This window comes from Peromyscus maniculatus, chromosome X (assembly GCF_049852395.1).
Source record: "Peromyscus maniculatus bairdii isolate BWxNUB_F1_BW_parent chromosome X, HU_Pman_BW_mat_3.1, whole genome shotgun sequence".
Lineage (NCBI taxonomy): Eukaryota > Metazoa > Chordata > Mammalia > Rodentia > Cricetidae > Peromyscus > Peromyscus maniculatus.
In genome coordinates this window covers 112,616,516-112,642,069 of record NC_134875.1, presented here as the reverse complement: position 1 = coordinate 112,642,069, position 25,554 = coordinate 112,616,516, and the positions used below count along the sequence as shown (strand labels likewise).

At 41.4% G+C, this 25,554-nt stretch overlaps 1 pseudogene; it reads left to right on the top strand.

Moving 5' to 3' along the window:
* The first annotated feature begins 1,222 nt into the window (after window positions 1-1,222).
* Window positions 1,223-25,228, top strand: LOC102914594 (abl interactor 1 pseudogene; annotated as a pseudogene).
* Window positions 25,229-25,554: the final 326 nt, after the last annotated feature.

Below are 25,554 nucleotides of genomic sequence, written 5' to 3'. Positions count from 1 at the left end.
AAAGAGCAAATCTGAACTAAAATTTTACAATCTCAAAACTTATGATAAAGCTACATCAACCAATGAAGTCTGGTAATGACATCAAGACAAAAAAATAAGTCAGTGGAAGATAATTTATAGTCTGGAAGGAAATTTCTATACTTACAGTCAGTTGATTTTTAGGAAACTAGCCAAAATAATTCAATAGGCATTTTAAAGATTACTTTAAAAACAAACAAACAAACAAACAAACAAAATAAAGTTGTACTGGTATGGCTGGATATGAACATGCAAAAGAATTAACTTGGATCCTTACTTTATACCATGTAACTGCAAATGTATCAAAGAACTAAATGTAGGAACTAAAAGCCAAAAGTATTAAAGCTCTTAGAAGAAAATAGAGACTTAATTCTTTTCAGACTTTTAAAAAAACATTTATTTATTTATTTATTTATTTATTTATTTATTTATTTATTTATTTATTTGTTTGTTTGTTTAACTTAATTGTGTATCTATGCCACAGGTCATGTGTGGAGGCCAGAGGACAAACTTGGAGGAGTCAGTTTTCTCCTTCCACCATGTGGATTTCAGGGATCAACCTCAAGCTGTCCAGATTCACAGCAAGTGCCTGTATCTACTGAGCCATCTTGCCAGGCCAAATCTTCCCAGTCTTGAATTTGGCAATGATTTCTTCGATATAAATCCAAGAAGTACAAGCAACAATAAAATACTATATACATTAGATTTCATTAAGGTTATAAACAACTGTATTTTAAAGGAGATAAATAAAATGAGAGGATAGTACATAAAATGAGAGCAAATAGTTTCAGATCACATATTTTTTTTTTTTTTTTTGGTTTTTCTAGACAGGGTTTCTCTGTGTAGCTTTGCACCTTTTCCTGGAACTCACTTGGTAGCCCAGGATGGCCTCGAACTCACAGAGATCCGCCTGCCTCTGCCTCCTGAGTGCTGGGATTAAAGGGGTGCGCCACCACCGCCCGGCTAAGATCACATATCTTGAAAGGGGTTTATATACTAAAAATAGAACTATGACAGCTCAAAATAATAAGACAGCTTAATTGAAAAGTGGGCAAAGGATCTGACTGGACAGTTCCTCAGAGAATAACCAATAAGCACACAGACAGTTGCTAATCATCATTAATCATCAAGGAAATACAAATCATACCCATAGTAAGAAACCATTTCATGCTCACTGGTATGACTATGATTAGGAAAGATAATCATGACTAACAGCGAGGATGTTGAGAAATTGAAACCTTCATGCATTACTGGTAGGTAAGATGCAGTAGCTGCTTGGAAATCACTTTGGAGATTTCTTAAAAAGCTTCACATATAGGTACCATACAATCCAATAGTTCTAGGCCTTGGTATATACTTAAAGAAATGTGAACATACATTCACACTAAAACTTGCATTTGTAGATTCATGGAAGCCTTATTCATAACAGCCCCAAAGTAGAAACAGTTAAAATGTCCATCAACTGATGAGTGGATAAACAAAATAAAATACACCCACACAATTTGACTACATAAAGAAACAAAGGTGATCAAAAAGATAATTCAAATTGTAATACTCTTCACATTGATATTTCTCTTTAGGTTATTTCTACAGAGGCACAAGGCATTTGCCAAGTGTATGTGATTGTGTGTGTGGGGGGGTGTTGCTGTACAATTAACATTTGGTTCACATGTTCAAACTATCACACATCAAAAATCTTGCTTCAAATAATGTTGTGTTGATGAGTAATATCTTTCAGATGTCCCCGTCTTCTTCAGATATCCTCCCCACTTCTCAAAGAAGAATGAGTCTTGAACTTTTCATGTCTTCCTAGATGTGTATTTGTGAGTTAGTTTGTTTGTTTATTTTGTCTTGGTACAGCATCTCTAGCAGCCCAGGTGGGCCTCAAATTCAGTATGTAGCTGAAGATTACCTTGAACCTCTACTTTTGGGTGCTGGAATTATGAAATTATGCAGTCCAGGGACTGAATTCAGGGCTTCATGCATGCTATACAAGTAGTCTATTAATAAAATTGCATCCTCAATCCAGGAAGGACCACTTGTATAAAAGGAAAGAATATTAAATTTGAAAAGAGAAGAATTTGATGCAAGAAAGAGGGACAGGAGAATTCATTGTTTTCTACATTTCCCAAGCTGCCCTTTTCCATTTTTTTTTGGTACTTTCAAAAATGTTTTCCTTTCTCCTGTTTAAATGTTCCCTTTATTTTTGTTTTCTTTCATAAACTGTCTTTGCATTGGCCTTTTAGATGAAAACATTCCATGGCAGGCAGAGTGTTTATTGGCTGTTTGGCATAGCTAGTAAGTGAGGGCTGATACCCACCCAAAACTGAGATATTATGTCTTCCTTCTTATGTCAAATTGTTCCTTTGGACATCTATGCATTGATTCAACAAGTGTTCATTCACCTACCCACTTCAGGTTCCATGCTGGGCTTGAGGAACACAAAATGAGAGTTCTCCCCAGCCTGAAAGGAACAAATAGTTTGGCATTTTTCATCATCATCCCTTGAAGGGTAATATACCTTTATTTCATATTAAATTTCCCCTTCGTCTCCTCATCTCTCCCAATTTTAATTCTACAGACATATTATCTATCTGTGTGTTTGTGGCTCTTTGGAGGCCACCCACCATTATCATATCTAAAATTTGGTCCCTCTCCTGGGACTCAATTTGCCTCCTTGGGAGTCTTTTTACTTTCATTGAGAATGCATAATTTGTTGATGAAGTCCAGAGGAGATAACAAAATGATGTGACATTGTCAAGGCACAGAGAACTGTATCAGAGCTCTAGAGAAGACCTTAAGTACAAAACTACTTAAATGCCAAAAGCCTGGGTTCTTGGATTGTAGCAGAAAAATTAAAATCAACGTCTTTAGTTCCTAAGCAGTCACAAAAATATCCTTCTTTCCTTTCTTCTTTCTCTTCCTTCCCTTCCTTCCCCTTTTCCTTCCATCCTTGCATCCCTCCCTCTCTTCCTCCCTTTCCTTCTTTCTTCTTCCCATCCTCTCTTCCTCCCTATATTAGTTACTTTTCTACTGCTATATGACAAAACATCATGACCAAGGCAACTTAGAAAGTGTTTCAGAGGGTTAGACTCCATGATGGCTGAGCAAAGACACAGTGGCAGGTAGTTGGAGCAGCAATGAAACATCAGCTAAGAGCTCACATCTCATAAGCTAGAGGGAGAGAGCACATTGGGAATGGTATGGACATGAGTGTTTTGAAACCTCTAAGCCTGCCTCCAGTGACACACCTCCTAATCCTTCCTAAACAGTTCTACCAGCTGGGGACCAAGCATTCAAACATCTGAGCCTATGGGGGCCATTCTCATTCAAACCACCACATTGCTTTCCTCTCTTCCTCCCATGTTTCTATCCTCTCTTCCTTCCATCTATCCCCTTTTACTCTATCCTCCCTTCCTTTCTCCTTTCCTTCTTCCCTCCCCTTCTTCCTCCCATCCTCACTTTCTCCCTCTCTTTTTTCATCCCATCATCTTATCCTCTGTTTTTCCCTCCCATCCTCTCATCCCATCTTCCACTCTTACTCTACAAGATCTTCATGAGTAACTGTTAAGTGCCAAACATTAATTCTTCTCTTAACCATGTGTTTTATATTCTGGGTGCTCCTTCCTTCTCTTCATCTCAGATATTTCTAATTCTGTCCTAAAGTAATTATTTCAAGTCTTTTGTCTACACTTCTGCTTAAATGAGTAATAAAAGATGAAAATGTTGTCTTTCTGTGGTGAGACTTCTCATTATTTTCCTTAGGTAAATATGTTACTTTTCTTTTGGATGACAATGGATAGAAAGGAAGTAGTAACAAGACTTTGCTACTCAGCTTACCTTGTAGCTGGGTTTGACCAATGCAATGTAAAGGGAGGTTGCTGGACGGAGCATTCATGAAGTCCCTTTAGAAGCTGATAGAAATTATCACATGCCCTTTGCATGCTCTTCCTTTCCTGTTTTCTGGGATTAACAGATGGCCTGAGCTCCAGCAGCCATCTTGGATGCTAAGCAGAGCTTGCAAATGGAATGTGTATACATGCCTAGGATAATAAAGTAAATAGATAAAGGGACCCCAGTTTCTGGTGACCATGAGACTTCCTTAGCAACACTGGACTGCTTCTGGATTTATTATATATGAAGAAAAAAAATGAACTCCAACACCATTTAGCCACTGGTGCTAAAAGGAGCTTCTTTCTTTTTCTTTCCAATCTAATATTAAACCTTTCAATGGCACTAGCATTTCAACAGGTATTAAAAGTTTAACCTAAAGGAATATAACTGGCCAGGTGTAGTGATAAACAACTGGAATCCTAGTATTTGGGAGGTGGAGACAGCACAATTAGAGTTCAAGGCCAGCCTTGGCTACATAGTGAGTTCTAGTTCAGCCTGAGCTAATTAAAAAGTGAAAACGGAAACAGAAAAGAGAAAGAAAAAAAGTCCCAAAGTTTCAGATAGAAAGCAACAGTGAGGATTTTGAGGTAGGCTTTCTTTGAGATGTAGGCCTCATATATATAAAATTAGGAACTATGCTTTGTAATTGTATTCTACGTTGGCAACTCTGCAATGCTACTCGGTCTGCAAAATACCATTGATAATGCTACTGGCTTATGCAACTATTCACTTAAATGATCATGAATTCTTTCAAATGAAAATAAAAAAATTAAAAATAAGTATATAAGTGTTTAATAACCCCATTTGATTTTCACAAAAACCCCTATATCTTCAAAACTGTAGTATAGACTTATATTTATATACTCTTTTCTTTTCTTCTTCCTTTTTTTTTGTTTTTTGAGACAGGGTTTCTCTGTGTAGCTTTGGAGCCTGTCCTGGAACTCACTCTGTAGCCGAGGCTGGCCTTGAACTCACAAAGATTCTCCTGCCTCTGCCTCCTGAGTGCTGGGATTGAAGGTAAGCGCCACCACCACCTGGATCCTCTCTTTCTTTTTACTCATTTCTGAGGTAAAGTTTTATGTAGCCCAATCTGGCCTTGAACTCACAATGTAGCCAAGGGTGATCTTGAACCCCACCTCAACCCTCTTGTTTCTACTTCCCCAGTGCTGGGATTACAGATGTACATTATCATGCCCAGTTTTATTCAGAGATCAAACCCAGGACTTCATGAACGCTACTAAGCAAGTACTCTGCCAACTGAACTGCAACCCCAACCTGTGTTTGGGCACTCTTGGAATCTGTGTTTTCTGTTTGTTTCCCCTGCTAAGGGAATAAAAATCCAAGTGGACTTGGATAAACCGCAAGTATCTTAACATACACACCGCAGAGTAGAATGTAATCCAGGAAGTAAATTGGTGCCTGGAGTGCTCTAGCTCTAACAAGAAACTATCACTGCTTAGTCACAGGGTTGGAAAACATCAATCCTATCAACTCGGAAACTATATGTAAGAATCCCAGTGGCTAAGAAAATATGAATCATGAGGGCTGGGAAAAGGAAAACTGGATTGCATTTATATGATATTAAAAAACTATTATGTGTGTGGGTGCCTTACACATCATTTGATACTGAGTTATGTCTACAGATAGAGCCTCCCAGGACAAGTAGTTAAAAATGTTTTCTTACTTAACCTCTAAGAACATGAGAGCCAATGTGAAGCTGTAATTCCAAGGCTGGATTTCTAATCTCTGCTCTCATTTCAAACACATGTTAATTCACCCGAACACAAGGTCATTTATCCATCTATAAAATTATATCCTAAATATTCAAGTTTTCCAAACAGTGCAACTGAGCTGCCAAACACCTTGAGTTACCAATGAAAAAAAAAATTCTCTCCTTCACAGGCATTGCAAAAGCCACGGGCAGCTTCTCACTGAAATTTGGCTCATCACATTTTCCAGAAATGCCCCCAAGTGTTTATTTTGGTTAAAGGGATAAAAATTGCTTGCTGGTTACTATAATGTGTGCTTCTGTCAAACTGAATACCAGCCCTTGAGACTTTCTCACTGCACATTCATGAATAAGGAGCAGTAATCCCATAGACAAGCTCAGTGCTTGTGAATATGCATCTACAGTCCCAGTAGAGGGTCCCAAAGCCAGAATTGAAACAGTCAACACCTGAAAACTAGGTAACTTCATGTGTAACATCAGCTTCTCTCAAACAAAGCAAAACAGCTCAAAACAAACAAAACTCTAGAAGATGGAAGTAGGAAGTAGGAAGATAGGAAGTTGTATGGTCAGGATCTGTAGCAGATAGGTTTGAGACCAAATATTACCTTAGTGGGCAGGATCTCAACCATAAATAGAAGGCATGCACAGCTGTAATGACCAGTGATCAAAAATCCTAGATGGAGATATGGGCAGGGTTGAGGGAACCAAACAGACGTGTCAGAGTACCCAGGAACATGGGAAACACTTGCTATCCCTGATGCAGAAAGGGAAAGAGGATAAAACTACTTTATGAGCTCCCAGTAAGAGCTGGAGCTATAGACAGGGGGCACATTATAATTGTAAAGGGAGACCAACTTCCCCCACACCCAGTGTCTTCCAATCTCCTGTGGTGACCCCCATTGGCCAAATCCAAACAGAATCCAAAGTTAAAGGCAAATGGGTCTGGGACACAGAGCAGGGCCCCAGATGGGACAAGATTAAGGTAAGAAGGGAATTAAGATAGAATATCAGTGTGTCATAATATGCAAAATAATGGAAACAGTGTCAATCTCCAAACTTTGACTTGAGGTTTCAATGAAACAATGCATGTATGTGGTGGTATTGTGTTCCCCAAAATATTGTGCACGCTAATAAACTTATCTGGGGTCAGAGAACAGGACAGCCACAATATTAAACAGAGGATAGGCAGTGTTAGCACACGCCTTTAATCCTAGCATTCCAGAGGCAGAAATTCCTCTGGTTCTCTGTGAGTTCAAGGCCATATTGGAAACAGCCTAGCATGGTGACACATGCCTTTAATACCAAGAAGTGAGCCTTTAATCCCAGGGAGTGATGGCGGAAGGCAGAAAGATATATAAGGCATGAAGACCAGAAACTAGAAGCATTTGGCTGGTTAAGTTTTCAGGCTTTCGAGCAACAGTTCAGCTGAGATCCATTCTGGATGAGGACTCAGAGAATTCCAGTCTGAGGAAGCAGGATCAGCTGAGGAATTTGGCGAGGTGAGGAAGCTGTGGCTTGTTCTGCTTCTCTGATCTTCCAGTATTCACACCAATACCTGCCCCAGGTTTGTTTTCATTAATAAGACCATCTAAGATTCATGCTACACATGTATAATATGTATCGCAAGCCTGTCACAAGAAGGGTCAATTAATGATAGCTAGTGGACTTTTGTTTGCCTGCTTGTTTGTCCTGTTTTTGAGAGAGGGTCTCATATTGCTCAAGTTATACTGGAACCTTCCTATGTAACTGAGGACCTTAAACTCTTGATCCTCTTGCTTCTTCCTCCAGAGTGCTAGGATTACCAGAATATGCCACCACCCAGCATTTATGCAGTGCTGAAGACTAAACCCAGGACTTTCTATGCCAGGCAAGCACTCTACCGAGTTACATCTACAGCACCTACATCTACAGTGTTTTTATTGTATGGACTATTACTGATGTATACTAAATTGTGGATAATATAACAATCAATGTTAAGATTTATGAGTCTTAAAGCTGGCTTACCCAGATAAATGAGTTTATATAGGTTTATATGAGTTTATTTGTCATAACGTAATAAGTGATATACCAGACAGCAGCTTCATCTTGTTTAAGGTTGTACACTGGCAAAATCTATTTGAACAATGAAGCACAAAACAATGAATGCAAGCGGGGCTGTGGGGCACACGCCCTTAATCTCAGTACTCAGGAGGCAGAGACAGGTGGATCTCTTGAGTTCGGGGTCAGCCTGATTTATAGAGCGAGAGATCCAGGGCAACAAGGGCTACACAGAGAAACCCTGTCTCAAACAAACAACAACAACAACCAAACAAAATGAATGCAAAGGAGCACCCCCCGAAAAAAGTCTTGTAAAAAGAATAAGTCAAAAACCCAAATTCAAGAATCCAAATCTTTACAGGTAGACTCGTAAAACATTCATGTATTCTATCATCTTCAGGTCTCAAAATTCTTCCTCACCTGCCTTGCCTTTGATGTCTGAAGGGATAAAAGCTTTCTTCTCCAAGGGATAAAAGCTTTTTTTTTTCCATTGCTAAAGTGAAGACATGAAGTAAAAAGGGCCTTTGGGAAAAGACATGTTAGCCAAGAATGTAGATGCTTCCTGAGAAGCAGTATTGATGGAGGTAGACGGGCCGAAAGCCCTGCTGAGACCCTCAGTGGCAATGTTCCCTGCCAGCCCTGCCAGCAAAGGGAGGTCACAAGGCCTGGACTGAATCAAGAGGGTTGTGACTGATGGCAATCTGAGGTAGTGACACCAGAGAACCAGCAGAGCTTTTACTGGGTGCAGAGTCCAAGCCAAGAAGTCAGTCAGTTTCATGTGTGGCCACCAAAAGATGAAGCCAGTACAGAAAACTGACCTGGAACTTTGTTGTACCTGGGAGTGAAGTGAAAATATTTAGCAATTGGAATGACAATCATGCTAATAATTTTTCTACTTTTCTTTTACTGAAAATATATTTTTGCATATAATATTCTCTCTCTCAATGCCTCAGAGATTCTCCCCACCTCCCTTCCCATCCAAATCCATGTGTATTTATTTTTAGAAGATTTTAGCAAAGTCTTTTCTCTCTCTTTCTTTCTCCCCTTTCTTTTCTCTCTCTATCCTTCCTTTCTTTCTTCCTTCCTTTCTTTCTTTCTTTCTTTCTTTCTTTCTTTCTTTCTTTCTTTCTTTCTTTCTTTCTTCCTTCCTTCCTTCTCCCTCTCTCTCTCTTTCTCTCTTTCTCTTTCTTTCTTTCTTTCTTTCTTTCTTTCTTTCTTTCTTTCTTTCTTTCTTTCTTTCTTTCTTTCTTTCTTTCTTCCTTTCTTTCCCTTTGAGATATGGTCTCATATAGCCCAGGCTAGCCTTGAACTCACTCTACAGTCAAGGATGAGTTTGAACTTCTGATCCTTCTGCATCTACCTCCTGAGTGCTGGGATTATAGACATGTGTCATTATGCCTGTTTTATACAGTGTTGGAGATCAAACCCAGTTTTTTCTGCATGATAGCCAAATATTCTGCCAACCGAGCTATACCCATGGCCTATAGTTGGTTTCTTGTTTGTTTGTTTGTTTATTGACACTAGCTGTTACTGTCAACTTAAATACCTCAGTGAGCAATGATTTGAAACAGGAAACATCAAATTCTTTTCATAGGAGTTGGGGATGTAGCTCAGTGGCAGACTGCTTGCCTCCTCTGTATGAGGTTGTGGGTTCTATTCTCAATAGTACAAAAAATTCTAGCAACACCTCTGTGTAAACTGTAATCTTACCTAGTAGGTAATTCATCTTTTTTTTTTCGGTTTTTCTAGACAGGGTTTCTCTGTGTAGCTTTGCGCCTTTCCTGGAACTCACTCTGTAGCCCAGGCGGGCCTCAAACTCACAGAGATCCGCCTGCCTCTGCCTCCTGAGTGCTGGGATTAAAGGCATGTGCCACCACCGCCCTGCTGGTAATTCATCTTAATATCATTTTTATGGCTGATACACATTTCAGCTTCTGTTAAACATTAATATTTGGAGATTTTCTGAATCTCATTAATCTGATAATTTTTTTTTATATTCAACATTTCTTTCCTTAATTTTGAAAATCAATGATCAAAGTACATGATGTACTTGAAATAAATCATGCATATGAAACCAATCATACTGTATAAAATTATCTGTCTTGACGTTTTCATCTTTGTGTATAATATTTATGCATATGTGTTTGTACGTGTGAGTTCTGGCACGCACTATGCATGTGTCTAGGTCAGAGAGCAACCTCCAGTGATGGTCCTTGATGTCCATCTTGTTTGAGGCAGGGTTTCTCATTGTTTACAACTGTGTACACCAGGCTAGCTTGTCTGCAAACTTCTGGAGGTCCTCCTGTGTCTGCCTCCCACCTCACCATGGGAGCACTGGGATTATACAGACACTACCAGGTTTTTTGAGACAGACATTCTGTTGCCATGGACAAAAACAGTTGCCAGTGCAACATTTAATTTGTGGATTCTAGGATTCAACTTTTATATCATTTCCACAGGTGAAAATATTCTTATTTTTCAGTTTAGCAGCTGAGCATAATTAAGCACTGGGCCAGAGTTTCCCATTATACCCAGGGAGCAATCTCTGTTCTACCTGATTTATTATTTTATTACATCATGCAGAGAGAATTGAATACAGTGTTTTATTTCCAAATTAGATTATCCATAAACTTTCCTAAAATGTTGGCTAAAGCACCATTGTTTTTAATAGGCAATAAAGTTTTCCTGAAAAATATTTGTCTCTTAAATAAATTTTAGCATACTAAACTATACCTTTCAGTTTTATTATATTCCTCAAACTCATCAAACTATTTTCAGTCTGTAATTTCATAATCAAGATGATCTCATGTTAGAGGAGACAGAAATACTCTGATTTGATCATCTGTTACATACACACACATACACACACACAATTATCATGTGTATTAAAAAATTTGAAGATAGTTTTACATGAGACACTTTGAGTACTTTTGATAATCACTAGGGTTTTTTCCCTCTTTTTGGATTTTCTAAACAAAGATTTTAACATCCTGGACAAGTGCTTCTAACTAGTTCTATCCAACTGCCCTGCCATAGCTTTACTGACATGCCAAACTGTGGTGTTATTAAGTAGCAAATTAAAACTATGCAGCTTATATTTTGTGCCTGGGATTTTCCAGTTCCACTTCCTGTTCCTTCCTTCACAGTGGCTGTGTAAGAGTAGGGTCCATGGTGGTTTACAACATCAGAATTAAGGACAGGGCAGGTACACAGCTAAGAGGAGCCCAGTAGGCCCTCCCCCAACCTTACAACATCATGAATCCCTAAACCGTTGTACTTGGGCTGTTTGTCAATGGTGCGTACACAATCAAGCTATCAGCCCCAGGAGTCTTTTCCTCATAGCCTTAGACCATCACTGAATTCTCTGCCAATAGTCTTCCTTGCTACTATAAACACCCTCTACCCTTGTCACAAGATGGGCTCTTCAAGTCATGCGGCCGAGCTCCAGCTGGATCCCCCCAGAAGATTCACTCTGACAGGTGCTTCTCCATAGCCACAGCCCCTGAAATCTGGGAAGTGCCAGAAGTGGCCTGTTTACCAATTCCCCTGTGCTTATGCTCCAGGACAAGTATACCCCTCTCTGGGTATGCTGAGTCCTGGCCTCCAGGAACAGACCCAGCCTAACAACATTTCAGGTAGGGAAGCCTCAAATTCCTCAGCCTCAAAAACATTTTTGGGGAGGGCACTTATTGAGCATGCACCCGCTCCCTCTGCCCCCCAGCATTCTCCAAGCCCCTGGAGGAATGACCCATAACTCTAGGCGCTTGCCAATGAAACGCATATTCCTTTTGGTGAGCAGGCCCTCCAAGTAATAGGATATAGGCCCTCCAACGAAGCATTTACTTCCTAAGGGACAGATTCAGCACACAGTGTAGAATAAGAAAATGTCCAGGATGGTTCAGTGAGTCAAGAGCTTGCTATGCAAGTCTGATGATCCAAGTTTGATCCCTGGATCCCACATAAAGGTGGAAGGAGAGAAGCAACCGCACAAAGTTGTCCTAGGACCTCCATATGCATGCCACGGCACGTGCATGCTCTCTCTCTCTCTCTCTCTCTCTCTCTCTCTCTCTCTCTCTCTCTCTCTCTCTCTCTCTCTCTCCCTCCCTCCCTCCCTCCCTCCCTCCCTCCCTCCCTCTCTCTCTCTCTCTCTCTCACACACACACACACACACACACACACAAACACACACACACACACACAAACACACACACACACACACACACACACACACACACACACCATGAAAGAAAGAAAAAGAAAGAAAGAGGAAGGAAGAAAAAAGGGAGGGAGGGAGGGAGGAAGGAAGAAGAAAGAAACAAAAAAAGACACTGAAATATGCTATTATGGCTGGTTTTAATGCCAATGTCAATTTGCCACAAGTTAGATGACCTAAGTAGGAAGCCTCACCTGAACAACTGTCCAGACTGCTTTAACTGATGCCAGAAGACGCATCTCAATAAGGGATGTGCCCACATAATAAGGGCACAGCAGAAGGAAGGTTATTCATCTTTTGTTTGCTATTCCACCAAGTAAATTTACCCTATTGTTGCTGTTGCTGAGCACCTCAGGAATCTTCCAGGGTTGCAGCACCAGCTTAGGACTGCTAAGACACCCAACCTGGTGGAGTGATGAACTTTTGGGTTGTTGGCATCCCTGGTAAGAGTCAGCCTCTGTGGCACTACCCCAAACACTAAGGAATCCAGCCTCAAGCACTGAACAAGCCAGTAAGCAACATTTGCTCTCTGGTTTCTGATTCAGTCCCTGCCTCCAGGTTCCTGCCTTGAGTTCCTATCCTGACTTCCCTTTATGATGGACAGGGACTAGAACATATAAGCCAAATAAACCCTTTCATCCCCAAGTTGGTTTTGGTGTTTTGTCACAGTGACAGAAAGCAACTATGATATATGCCTTTCCACATCCATGAATCCCAACCACCAGTCAAGGTCGAAGCCAGATGCTACTTCCTGCCTGTAGCCTTCCCTCATGTTGATGAGTAAATGTTTACTCCTCTAGACAGATAAGGAGTTTCATTGGTGCTTTGAGTTCATTCATTCAGTCCTTCAATTAATATTTATCAAGAATCCTCTGGAACCAGGCTGTGTGCCAAGTGCTAGAACTAAAAAATGGAAGTACAGATGTTGTACCTCAAAGAATCTTCCGAAGTAACTAAAGCTATATTCATATAGGACCTAATATTAAAGACATATTGTATGGGGCTGTGGTTGTAGCTCAGCAGCAGAGACCTCACATAGCCAGCATGCTTGAGGCCTCGGATGTGAGCCTTAGCTTAGGCTTGGGAGACAGCTCAGCCAGTGCTTGCCTTGAAAGCATGAGAACCTGGCCTGACTCCTCAGAACCTACATAAAAAAATGCCAGGCCCAGTGACGTGTGCTTGTAATCCCAACCCTAAGGAAATGAAAACATGCTGGTCCCTGAGGGTCACTTAGCTAGCAATCTGTCTCACTCAAAGGTGCCACATGTTCATTCAGGACCTTACATTAGGCTATCTGGGGTTTGACTTTTCTACTTCCACGATGTAAACAGATTTTCAAGGGTTGATTACTTGGCTCTGAAGTTCACTGAGTGTACATGAGTGCTCAAAGATCCATCCTGCTATTTTTGTACATTTTACTCATCTAATGGTATATATCTTATGCTACATTGTTACATGTTTTCCTTAAAATGGTCAATTATATCCTCTAGGAATAAAAATTGCACAAATATAATTATCTCTAATATTTGCCTACACACATTATTTTTAGGGTTTCCCATTCTTTTCTTTCTGCTTGCCCTAGGGTTTCTATTGCTGTGAAGAGACACCATGACATAGCAACTCTTATAAAGGAAAACATTTAATTGAGTGGCTTACAGTTCAGAGGGTCAGTCCATTATCATCATGGTGGGACATGGTGGCACACAGGCAGACATGGTGCTGGAGAAGAAGCTGAGAGTGGAGAAGGAGCTACATCTTGATCTAGCAGATAACTGGAAGTGAACTGAGACCCTGGGAATTGCTTAAGTATAAATGAGACCTCAAAGCCCACCTCCACAGTGACACACTTCCTCCAAAAAGACCACACCTACTACAACAAAGCCACACCTCCTAATAGTGCCACTCCCTATAAGCTTATGGGGACCAATTACATTCACACTACCACACTGTAATTCATTGTCCTTTCTTGTAACATGATTTTTTTCTGAAAAAACAAAAATCCATCCTGGGAGCTGTTAGTGCTTCCCCACTCCCTATCAATTTAATAAACTAATTAAAAGAATAAAGGAGATCATTTTTAAGGTTCATAAATGCAAGCAACTTATTTTTCCCCAAGGTCACATCTCTTTTATTGGAGTTGCCATTGTCCTACTATGCAATTTCCCAGAAATTCCTCAAATTTCTTAAATTTTGAGGAGCATGGTTCTGAAAAGAAAATCCGTCATGCTGGTTTGTAGGTTGAATTATTTCCAGTATGAAGTCCTGGCAACTTTCTATTCTCAAAGCTGGACTTTGAATAAATTCTAATAAATGCTGGAGATGGAGAGCTTTGCCTGTTGCCAGCTTCACTCAAGTATGTCATATCAAGTCGTCTTAAAGTTTTTCTTTCCTACCCTGTGTATCACAAGCTTAACTATTGCCTTCATTATTATAATTGTCAATCTTCTGTAATCTGATTGTGAAGTATTTTGAAAATAGGATTCTATAATATATGTACAACAGTAAGTGCAAATTCCTTAAGTAAATTTATACTGCAGAGTATAATTTTTAAAGAGGGCATTGATTCAAAGTGATGATTGGAGCTGAGGGTACAGCTTAATGATAGAGTGTTTGCTTAGCATCTGTGAGGCCCTGGGTTCCATCCCTAGAAACATCCCTCAACGTCAGAATTAGATATAAGTAAGAATGTAATGTGTGCTCATGGAATGGGCTGTTTTGGGAAGTAAAGGAATCACAGAATTCAGAGAAGAAAATGAATTAGAAAGTCTTCCTATTATACAACTCCCAAGGATAAATTCTATTTATAAGATTTAAAACTGCTCAAGTATCATCAGGGAGAAATAAGCATCAAAAGCAGATACTTTGGGCCCTCTACTCATACTCTCTTGACATTCAGTTCTTTTCCCCTAAGGTTGTTTAGTGTTGGAAACATCCACTGTCTTCCTAAGGGCACTTTTGTTGGAGTACCTCTGTCCCTCCAGGCATGGTAAACCTTGAGTGCTGAAGAGTTCATGGATCTGGCCCACTAGGGCAATAGTGTGTGACTGTTGTGGGGCTAACCAACCCATTTTTTAATGGATTTGAGGACCTCTCCACAGAAGGGAACTCATGCCTGGTTCTGTAAACCTGGATTTGAGGGTCACTCCACAGAAGGGAACTCAGTCTTGGTTCTATAAACTTGGTCAAGAGCCCCTGGTTGAGGAGGTCCTGGGGGAGGGGGCTGCCCTACTACTACTTTTTTGCAGAATGGTCACATCAAACTTCCTAGTCACACTACCTTCTAGTTACTCATGTTTGTACCCATATATTACTGTTGTCCATGGCCTTTCATCAGTAAAACTTTATTGTAGCAGGTAGTGGGTAATGTAGAAAACCCCTAACTGGCCAAACTGCTGAGAATAAGTGATGACAGCTAAATCACCTTTTCCAAGTCTTAGGAAACATCCCAGAAGAGAAGACAGGAATAATGTCAGAATCAGGGGATGGGGAGATGTGCAGCAAGAAGATGTCTTCTGGACATGTCTTTATAGTCATTGCACTCAAGAACTCACTGTAACTATGGTTATCTGTCCAAGACCTGCACAAGATTGGGTCTATCAACACTTCACCATGGATAAGGGAGGAGCCCAAGAGGCCCACCCCTCCCTGAGGGACAGTTAATGGTTCTTAGAGGTGGAAATGTCATTTTCTTTGGAGTATAGCCACTCATAAGTTGCCTTGGCTCCAGTAAATAACTTCCCACCCCAGCTCAGGAAAGAAACTTTAGTTAAACTCAGTGTGTCCAACACAAAGAGAAGACATGAAAATAGGAGGAGAACTTGTGGAGAAGGGTTTCAGTGGGTGAGGTTGGAGGATGAGAGAGAGAGGATTGAGAGGCAACTAAAAGTCATTATATACATTATATACATGTATGAAACTGTCCAACAAAAAATTTAAAAGGAGTTAGTGGGTCTGGAAGCAGTTCTTTTTTTGTTTTATTTATTTGTTTGTCTGTTACACAGGGATTCTCTGTGTAACAGTCCTGGCTGTCCTGGAACTCAATCTGTAGACCAGGCTGGCCTCGAACTCACAGAGATTTGCATGTCTCTGCTCCTGAGTGCTGGGATTAAAGGTGTGCACCACCACCCCTGAGCCTGGAAGCAGTTCTTAACCAATGACAGAAAAATTATGGATGAATCCTCCACACCTCCCCGGTCCCTTGCAGAGAGACCATTGGCGCGTGTTCACCATGGTCTCCCAAGGCTTCTCAACCAGAAGGAGTGAGCTCCAGTGTAGGCTCAGTGAGTGACTTTGCCTTTCCCTAATCCAAACCCAAACCCTAACTGTTGTACCCAGAGTCCCCCAAAGACCACCAAGAGACCAAATCTGACGCAAAAGCAGAGTCTTTTTACTACGAGTTAACTCCAGATTCTGTCTGTGGGGGGTGGGGGGGTTCGGGGGGTGCTGACTCAAGGGCCCAGGCTCTGTCCTTGAGCTGCCATGGAGGCTGGCTGGCCTCACATGTTCACATTGACCCATAGCTCTAAGTAGGTGGGGGGGTCCCAGACAGTAAACAATTGGCTGAACCTTGAGCAGTCAGAGTACATGCAGAAAGGGAGCTACTGCAAGGACTATGTCTTTTGTTCACGGCCCTCCCAGAAACTGCTTGGTCCTTTCATAACCATTGCCTTTACTGGTTTCTTTTCTGTTCCTCTCCCTTTTCTAGTCTTTACCCAGTGATTCTAGGGTCATCTCCCCCATACACCACTTGTACCGGAATCCTTTGTTGCAAAGCCTGCTTTGGAAGCCACTCAAATTAAGATAATCCATGGCTCTTAAACCCTAATTTGGGCCGTCTTTAAAAATCTCTATCCTTGCCTATACAGCCAACCCAGTTAGCCAGCTTCCTCTCTGCCTCTGGCTAGTGAGTGACTGAATTACAGGCCAGCCACCAAGCCCCCTGAGCATTTATGTGGGGTCTGGGGACTTGAACTCAGGTCCTCATACGCGTACAGCAAACACTTTAATATTGACACAACTCCCCAGTGCCAGTCAGTACTATTATTATGTGGACTATGTTTCTTATGGTTGTCAAATTCTGTAATTTATTTTTGATAGAGTAATTAGGGGAATGCCTTTGTAGTCCATCTATTATGATTAAGGAAATGGAAAGCATTTCATGCCTAATTGTTTTACCTTCTTATTGTTGTGATAAAACACCATGACCAGAGCCGGGCGTTGGTGGCGCACGCCTTTAATCCCAGCACTCGGGAGGCAGAGCCAGGCGGATCTCTGTGAGTTCGAGGCCAGCCTGGGCTACCAAGTGAGCTCCAGGAAAGGCGCAAAGCTACACAGAGAAACCCTGTCTCGAAAAACCAAAAAAAAAAAAAAAAAAAAAAAAAAAAAAAAAAAAAAAAAAAACACCATGACCAGAGCAACTTATAAAATAAATTGTCTAATTTGGCTAAAAAGGAAAAAAAAAACCTCTATCTTTCATGACTCGGCGGGGGGGGGGGGGGGGGGGGGTGCTGGGGCTCAAACCAAGGGCTTTGAACATACTAGTGATCTAGTGGTGAGACGCATTGCCAGCCTCTGCAGTGATTAGACAGGTTCTCCCACTGGGCCTGCCAGACTACAATCTCTTGAGCTTGCCTTTCTTATCACACAGAGCTCCCAGCTCATCCTTCCCCCTACAGAATATGCAGCTGTACCATCCTCCTTGTTCAAAAGCGTTTGCTCTCACCCCAGGCTCTAAGCGAGAAGAAAAGCCCAGACTCTGGTAATCTAGCCCAGAACACTCCTCGCCCTTGGCTCACAGCACCCTTGAATGTGGCGCCTGCTCCTAGCTGCTCCAGAGCCACAGATGGAAGAAGTGAAGGGAGGGGGAGAAAAACCATGTGGGCTTTAGACTCTTACCTTTCTCCTACTTAAGAGAAGTTCAAAGTACTTCACTGCCCTTTCAAATTTACTGGAAATAGATTAGAAACAGCTTTGCTTCCCCAGGTCGCTCATTCCAGAGATAAGGCTTTTATCAGTAAATTCGAACAAAATTCCACATATGAATGCCCTCCTATAGTTTCTAGCATGGGATTTTAATTCCAGGAAGGAATTAAGCCACTGATTTTCCAGTGGCTTTTCTATTGTGTTTCAACGCAGCCAATAGGCACTGGCATGATAAACCCATCACAAATGCACACAGGGGGGAGGAGGCAGGCAGCATCCTGTGTTGGGCTGAGCAACAAAAAAGGCCTCAGTTCTGCTCTGGATTTACCCAAAATAGGCCAGTTGACAATAAGACAATGATTAACATTACTGGATTTCAGGGTTTGTTTGTTTGTTTGTTTGTTTGATCTGCGAAGCAGGTAGACTGTCTCTAAGATTTTTCACCCTGGCCTGAAGGGGTAGGTAGTTGCTGGGAACAAATGAGTGGACAGATCCATGCAAATGTGTGCATTCATCCCATGGTTTTAATTAAATCAGTCCAAAGTCTACTTAATCTTTCAGATCCCCAGTGATAATCAGTGAGTGTAAACTCCTTGAGCGCCCCCCCCCCCCCCCCCCCCGATTTCTCTTAGGGCCTTAAAGGTGGAGCAGCTAGGTCCCACCCTCGGACTACTATGATTGCCTGGTCCAGCCTCTCAAGGCAGGAGAGTGGCAGGGTCTCATCCTACCAGAAAATCAACCCAAGATCAGGCCACAAAATCCCTCTAATCCCAGGCCATCCTGGAAAGCTCCACCCTACTCCAAGAAGCCCTACATAAAGCCTGCCCCCTGCTCAGGGCCCTGCTGCTTCTCCCCCCCCCCCAGCAGAGGCAGCCGCCCTCTTGTGTCTCTCCCAATAAATCTCTTGTGTGAGGTTTGGTGTGAGGTGTGATTTTGTGGAGTTCCTTGGTTCCAGGCTGCCAGGATACTTTCTGCCTCAGAGCTGTAACATTTACAGTGAGTGTTACCCATTGGGGCATAAGCTGAAGTCAGCCACAGAGCCCTTGCTTCTTGCAAAAGTCCCCCCCTCCCCCCCCTCTACCAGCACCTTCCTGACCTTAAGTCTGGATGACTATAACATGCTTAATTTAGTCCTGGCCTCCTCCTGAGAAAAATAAATATTAAATGTGAAATGAAAACCACACATGTAATAATATTGGGATTAATGAGGTGCTGAATTGTATTCTTACTTTGCTATTGTTGGCAAGTATGGTAGTCAGCTGAATTCCAAACTGTGGAACCATCTGTAAAACAGAAATGCTAGCCCAAAGCTTTACATTCTCCGTGTGGCATTTACCTTGCTGAAGCCTGTGTATGGTGTGGTCCCAGGGTTTCTGGAAAACCTCCACCATAGCCACTACACTTGATCAGTCACAAAGAAGAGCAAAAGGGAGGGAGGAGAGAAGGAGAGAGAAGGAAAGGGACAGAATGGGGAAAAGAGCAAAAAGCAACGATTGTTCTCACTTACCTGGCACCAGTGAAGGTAGCCTGGCAGAGTTGTCTGTCAGATCATTATTGGTAACTAAAATGCAAACTCCCATTGGGTTCCAAAATCACCTGGTCCCCAGGCATGCTCAAAGGGGATGTGCATCAGCCCTCACGGGTCCATTTTCTTACATATTCATTCCAATACTTCTGTAGAGAAAGTATCTTGAATCCTATTACACATGTGAAGAAGCCATATTTTTGAAAAGTAAGTGACCTGGGCATGAAGACTTAGGCCTCTAATGCAAGCCATTGGTAGGCTAGAGCAAAGGATTGCTCCCATCCTGAGGCCAACCTGGACTACACAGTAAGAGCTTGTCAAGACAAATAGGAGAGGGGAGGAAAGGGGAAGAAAAGGGAGGGGAAGGGGTGAGGAAATAGGATGGAAGAAGAGAGGAGAGGTGAGGAGAGGAGAGGAGAAATAAGGTGAGGAAAGGAGAGATGAGTAGAGACCAGTGACCCATTCCACTCACACAGTTGGAAAGCCAGAGTTTAGAGCAAGGCTTCCTGGCTCTGGCTCTGGCTCCAGTAATCTGTGCAACCATCACCCGTTCACACCGTTAGAAATTCAAGAATGCTTGCTAAAATGTGCAGTTTCTATTGTGCCTTGTGGTAGATGAAACTGAAAGTTAGAACTACCCTTGTAAAAGGTAATTTGTACTATGTAATAGACCCCTTTGAACATCTATACCTTGTGACTATAATTTCACTTTTATGACCTTTCCTGAAATTATTACCAGAGGTACAAATGATTGCTAGAGATTTATACAAAAGATGCTTATTATTGTAATACTAGAGCAGTGAAAGTCTGTATAATCGGCCCCCTCTGCAGGGAACTGGCCTAGTTGGTACAGCAGAGGTCCAGTCAGGTCAACACAGAGACTTTTGTGTGGTGCAGTCCCACCCTCTGAGTAGAGATGTGAAATAACTGATACACATGGACCCTGGAACAATAAGAGCTTCAACTTAAGCCCATAGCTTGAGATCTATACAAAATCTATACAGAGGAATCCGGGGAGATGGCTCAGTGGTTATGAGCATTTGCTGTACTAGCAGAGGTCCCGCATTCAGTTCTCAGCACTTGCATGATGGCTATGAACTCTAACTCTAGGTCCAGGGGCTCCAATGTCCTCTTCTGGCCTCCACAAGCATCAGGCATGCATGTGGTACACATATGTATACTGAGATAAAATGCCCATACTGATAAAAATAAAAAAAAATCTATAAACATAAATAAATATAAACTATAAATAAAAGCTATACAGATACATCAGGCAGATTGATTATAGAGTTAGTGGATTTGCAGATAGGGAGAATTAATTAGAGAAGCGATTGAGAGCGAAAAGGTTGACTTAGCAACAAAGCTTGAGATGCTAAGAGAAACCACTGGGAAAGCATGATACAACACTAGTGATGGAGGGACAAAATGCAGAGAGCGGCCCCCCTAATTCCTGTACAGGCTCTGGTCCTTCATCTGTGATGGTTGATATTGATCGGCAACTCAACTGATGTAGAATCTCCTAGGAGACAAGTGTCTGGGCATGTCTGAGAGGGAGTTTCTAGGTTAGCTTCATTTAGGTGAGGAGACTCACATTAAATGTGAGTAGTACCATTCCACGGGGTTGGGGGCCTGGACCAAAGGAAAAGGAGAAAGCAGTTGAGCACCAACATTCATCTCTGCTTCCCGACTGTGGATTTAGTGTGAGCAGCCGCCTTGCGCTCTTGCTGCCACGATGGCCCCACCATGCTGCACTCTCCCCTCCAACTGTGAGCCGGCTGTTTTATCACAACAAGGAGAAATGTAACTAATACACAGTCCAGCACAGAAGGTATCAAGTACTAACGCGCTGCTGGGTGACTGGAGGGTGTAAGGATCGGCCACAGTGACACTCTTAGAAGTTTTCCTTCTGTGCGTAGAGGCTGACTGAGGCAGAGAGCCTTCCCAAAGAGGGCTAACAAGGCTGGACTAGAACTCAGAGACACAGAAACCAACAGATAGCTGCAAACGCATAAGGTGCCCTTTGCACTTCTTCTAACACTCAAGAAGGACACCACAAGGGACTAGAATTTCTAAATGGACCTTACAACTTATACAATATAGACATTCATATTATTGATATTTTCATCAGTACCCATGGACTACAAGGCCTAGGATTTAGGGTTTATATCTCCATGCTTCTTCCTCCTTTTTCTCCTTTTCCTTCCCCTCTTCCACATTTTCTTCCTCTCCCTCCTTTCTCTCTTTCTTTTTTCTATCTTCAGGGTGTTGTTGTGTAACCCAGACTGGTTTGAATTTATGATCCTCCTGCCTCAGGCTCCTGAGTGCTGGGATCACAGGGGTGTGCCATCAGGCCTGGCTCCAGGTTCTAGCTCATATGGCACATTTTGTCCACTCTTTTCTGATATATTTAATCTTCTAAAACAAACTCTCTTCTTCCAACATTCCATCCAGCAGCTCAGCAACCCACAGCTTTGGCTCCCTTCTTGGTCTGCGGGGTTGCTGGCCACCTTTTATACATCCCTCATATGCCATTAGCTGATTTTTAGACTATTCTCTTGGGTGAGGGGAGTTGGATGGCCAGTTTTGTATTTCCTCTGGACACATGCAAAGAAAAATGCCGTAGCTATAAAATAAATAATGTATAAAAGGAGTTGTTAGTGGGGTGGATATAGTTTTAAGCAGGCATGCAAGATTCTAAATTCCTGCATATAAACAGTATGCTTTTCATAATCAAATGCATTGGTAGCACCAGGATAAAATGTAAGAATGACATGCTAAAACCTTAAAGTGGGTTATGCATGACTTATTTCATTTTTACTTGACTTTTCTTATTTTCTATGAACTTGAAAGCATTATTTCACACTTACAAAAGGGGAGTATGAAAATATTCTCCATTTCTCCCTCCTGGGGATAACAAGTGAAAAAAAGCATGCTGTGCACACATCTATTAAATCTTGGTTGAAAAAAAATAAATGGAATTGGCTTGGATGTTGCCAGTGCCATCCATCTGGTTTAGCTGCATTGGATAAAAATCAGTGGATTCTTACTTTAGCCTCATCTTGGATTGCCAGTGCTTTTATACAGTCTCAGAGAGAGAACTGAGCTGCTCTGTATCTGCAAAACTGAGATGATACTATCCTGATACAGGCATCCAAAGGGAATACTTTTATAAGACATGGCAAGTTAATGTTAGCAGAGAAAATGCTGCTCTGCTCTTCATGAGTTCTCAAAAATAGCACATTGACACTAGACAGCCTCCCCCTCCAACTGTAAAAGTACCTCCAGTTCTCATTGATGAGAAGTGAACCTTGAGTGCAACATTAATCAGTAAGCCAAATGTGATCAAAAGGGGTTTTGTTAGATTTTAATATAAGCAAGAATATACTTTTATACTTTTCTTTTTATTAAAATGGCAGGAATTTCTTTTATAGTGATATTTCTGCTCTCATTTTCTCCTTAGTCTGAGAACCATCAGCATCAATTATGAAGTTTTTCATTGTTTCTCTGCATGAAGTTAAAAAATGATATACCCATTTTTTTTTCTTCCACAATTACTGGCATTACGATTTTAACTGTATCTGCTTCCTCATCTCTGCCTATCTGTAGTAGATGCTTGTTGAAAATATAAGAAATGTCCTCAGTGTACCTTCCTGTTTGTCTCTTCTATACAAGAAGCAGTGCAGGGGTGTAAATGACATTGCTGTGGGTGCCCCTAGAGCGCAGGAGATTCATCTGGCAAGAGGGCACTGTTAGAGCTATCCGAACCTGACTCAGACAGTGTGCCAACATGAAAACAACTACATACAGACTATGGACAAAAGAAAAGTTTACAATAGACCAAAGCATATACAACTCAATCTATATCTACTGTTGCTTTATTGAAAAATGCATTGGCCAAGAATGTATGCCAGTTGCTAGACAGCCAAGCCTCTTATTTGGGAAATGAAGTATTCAATCATTCCTCACAGACCATGGATGCTCATGAAGAGAAAGTGGCTTGAAAAGAGATTGCTATTTTGACAACAAATAAGAATATATCAAAAATTCACAAAAGACTAGCACCTGCAGATACAGAGCATACCGTATGTTATATCCCAAAACCTATCAACTACGCAGCTGTAGATGGCATAGGCCATGAAGTTAAGCACGGAAATAACAAGCCTGCAAGAACTGGCACACAGTCAAGGACAAATCCTCCTACTTAGAAACTGCCAAATCTTACCATGTCAAGCCAGGTTAGAATACTCCTAATAAAACTCAGGAACCTGTCAGATCCTCAAAAGTTCCTAAGGACTACATGACTAGTTCCCCAAAGCTAGGCAATCAACACAGTCCACCCAGGAAGATTTCTTTAAATCGCAGGCACAGTGCAATGAGTAGAGGAAGTGGAAGTCAAGAAGATAGTGCATGCAGTTATACTGGCTGCCATCTTCACCATCCACTATTGGACCTGTTGCTGTTAGCCCAACTCCACTTCTAACACCTCCACCACCACCTCCTGCAGTGGATTATGAAGATGAAGAAGTTTCAGTAGTTCAGTACCATAATCTATGTACAGGTGGGAATCCAGTGGAAACCCTTGGGAACTATACCAAGAAAGTTGTTACAATATATGACTATACAAAAAAAAATGACTATGCGAGAGTCATAGATGAGCTATCATTTAAGGAGCATGTAGTCATTTATATTATGAAGAATGATAATAGCTGGTATGAGGGGGTCTGCAGTAGAATGACTGCTACATTATGCAATATATTGATTAATTTTTCTTTGTTTTACTCTCAAAGTTGGTTCTTACTTTTAGTTGTACCATGGGACTATTGTGGCTAATGGACTAAATGGGCCCATGTCTTCAGGACATGCTATTTTATTGGTATATTTGAATGTCTACTTATAAGCATGAATCTTTGAGACAGCTTGTGATTTGCTAAACAGCAGTTTATACAAGAAGCTGTACAAAATTGATTATGCTTATATACTTACACAGTGATAACTTTAGAACCACCCTAAATGTTCTGGGGGTGGAGTATATTTTATTGAACAAATCATGATTCAGATTATACATTAGTGCTAATGAATGTCAAGCTAATATTGAAATCAATAAGAAAATGTAAATCTTGGTGCCAGTCATACTTTTTACTTAGATTCTCATTAAAAAATATATTTGTAGATAGGCATGATGGCATGTACCTGTAACCTCAGTACTTAAGAAGCAGAAGCAGGAGGATCAGTATTCAAGCCCAGCTTTGGCTACATAGTAAGTTCAAAATCAGTCTTTACTACATGACATCCATCTCAAAATAAATAAATAAATAAATAACAAAATCTACTGCCAAAATGATGTTTAAGCATATATAAAAATGTACACATTGAGGGTCTGGAAAGATTCTGTGGCTCAGTTGGTATTAAGTGCAGAAACATGAGGACCTCAGTTTGGATCCTCACCTCCACATTAAAAAGCCAGGTGCTGGAGCACACACCTCCAATCCAAGCACTGGAGAGGCATAAATGAGAGGATTTCTGGGGCTTGCTGATTAGCAAGACTAGCCAAACTGGTAAGTTACAGGTACAGTGACAGACCCTGTATCACAAAATAAGGTAAGTGCCATTGTTACTGGATGTCCCCAACAAGACAGCAATGCCCGTTGGTCAGTAAAGGGAGTGAAGATACACCACTCCAGAGAAGGTTTCAGGGAACACCGGCTGCTTTATTGCACATGAGCAAGCACTTATATTGAAGGTGATTGGTTAGCACATTACTTCGGATTGGATAGTGCAGGCTTATACCACCAAAGTCTCTATGCAGAAGAAGCACATAAAAGGAGACATGGACAGTGCAGATTTGTCAGTGGTCCAGCTACTAGAGACTTACACTACTTCAGTGTTCTGACTTCAGGAGCATGGTGTGCCATGCTTCTTATTTAGGAGCACAGTATGGCAAGCAGGCTGACCACCAGGTCATACCTGCATTTTCTCTTACAGGCGAGTGAATGTTGAAGATACTAGACATCTAATCTATCTATCTCTGGCCTATACACCCAAACACACACACACACACACACACACACACACACACACACACACACACACACACACACACAAACACACACAGATACACACATGCACACACAAAAATATATACTTTGAAATACACTTAAAAATTCCAAGGTGCTTGTAATTCACATACCATTTACCTAGAGTCTCTAAGGTCTCCAT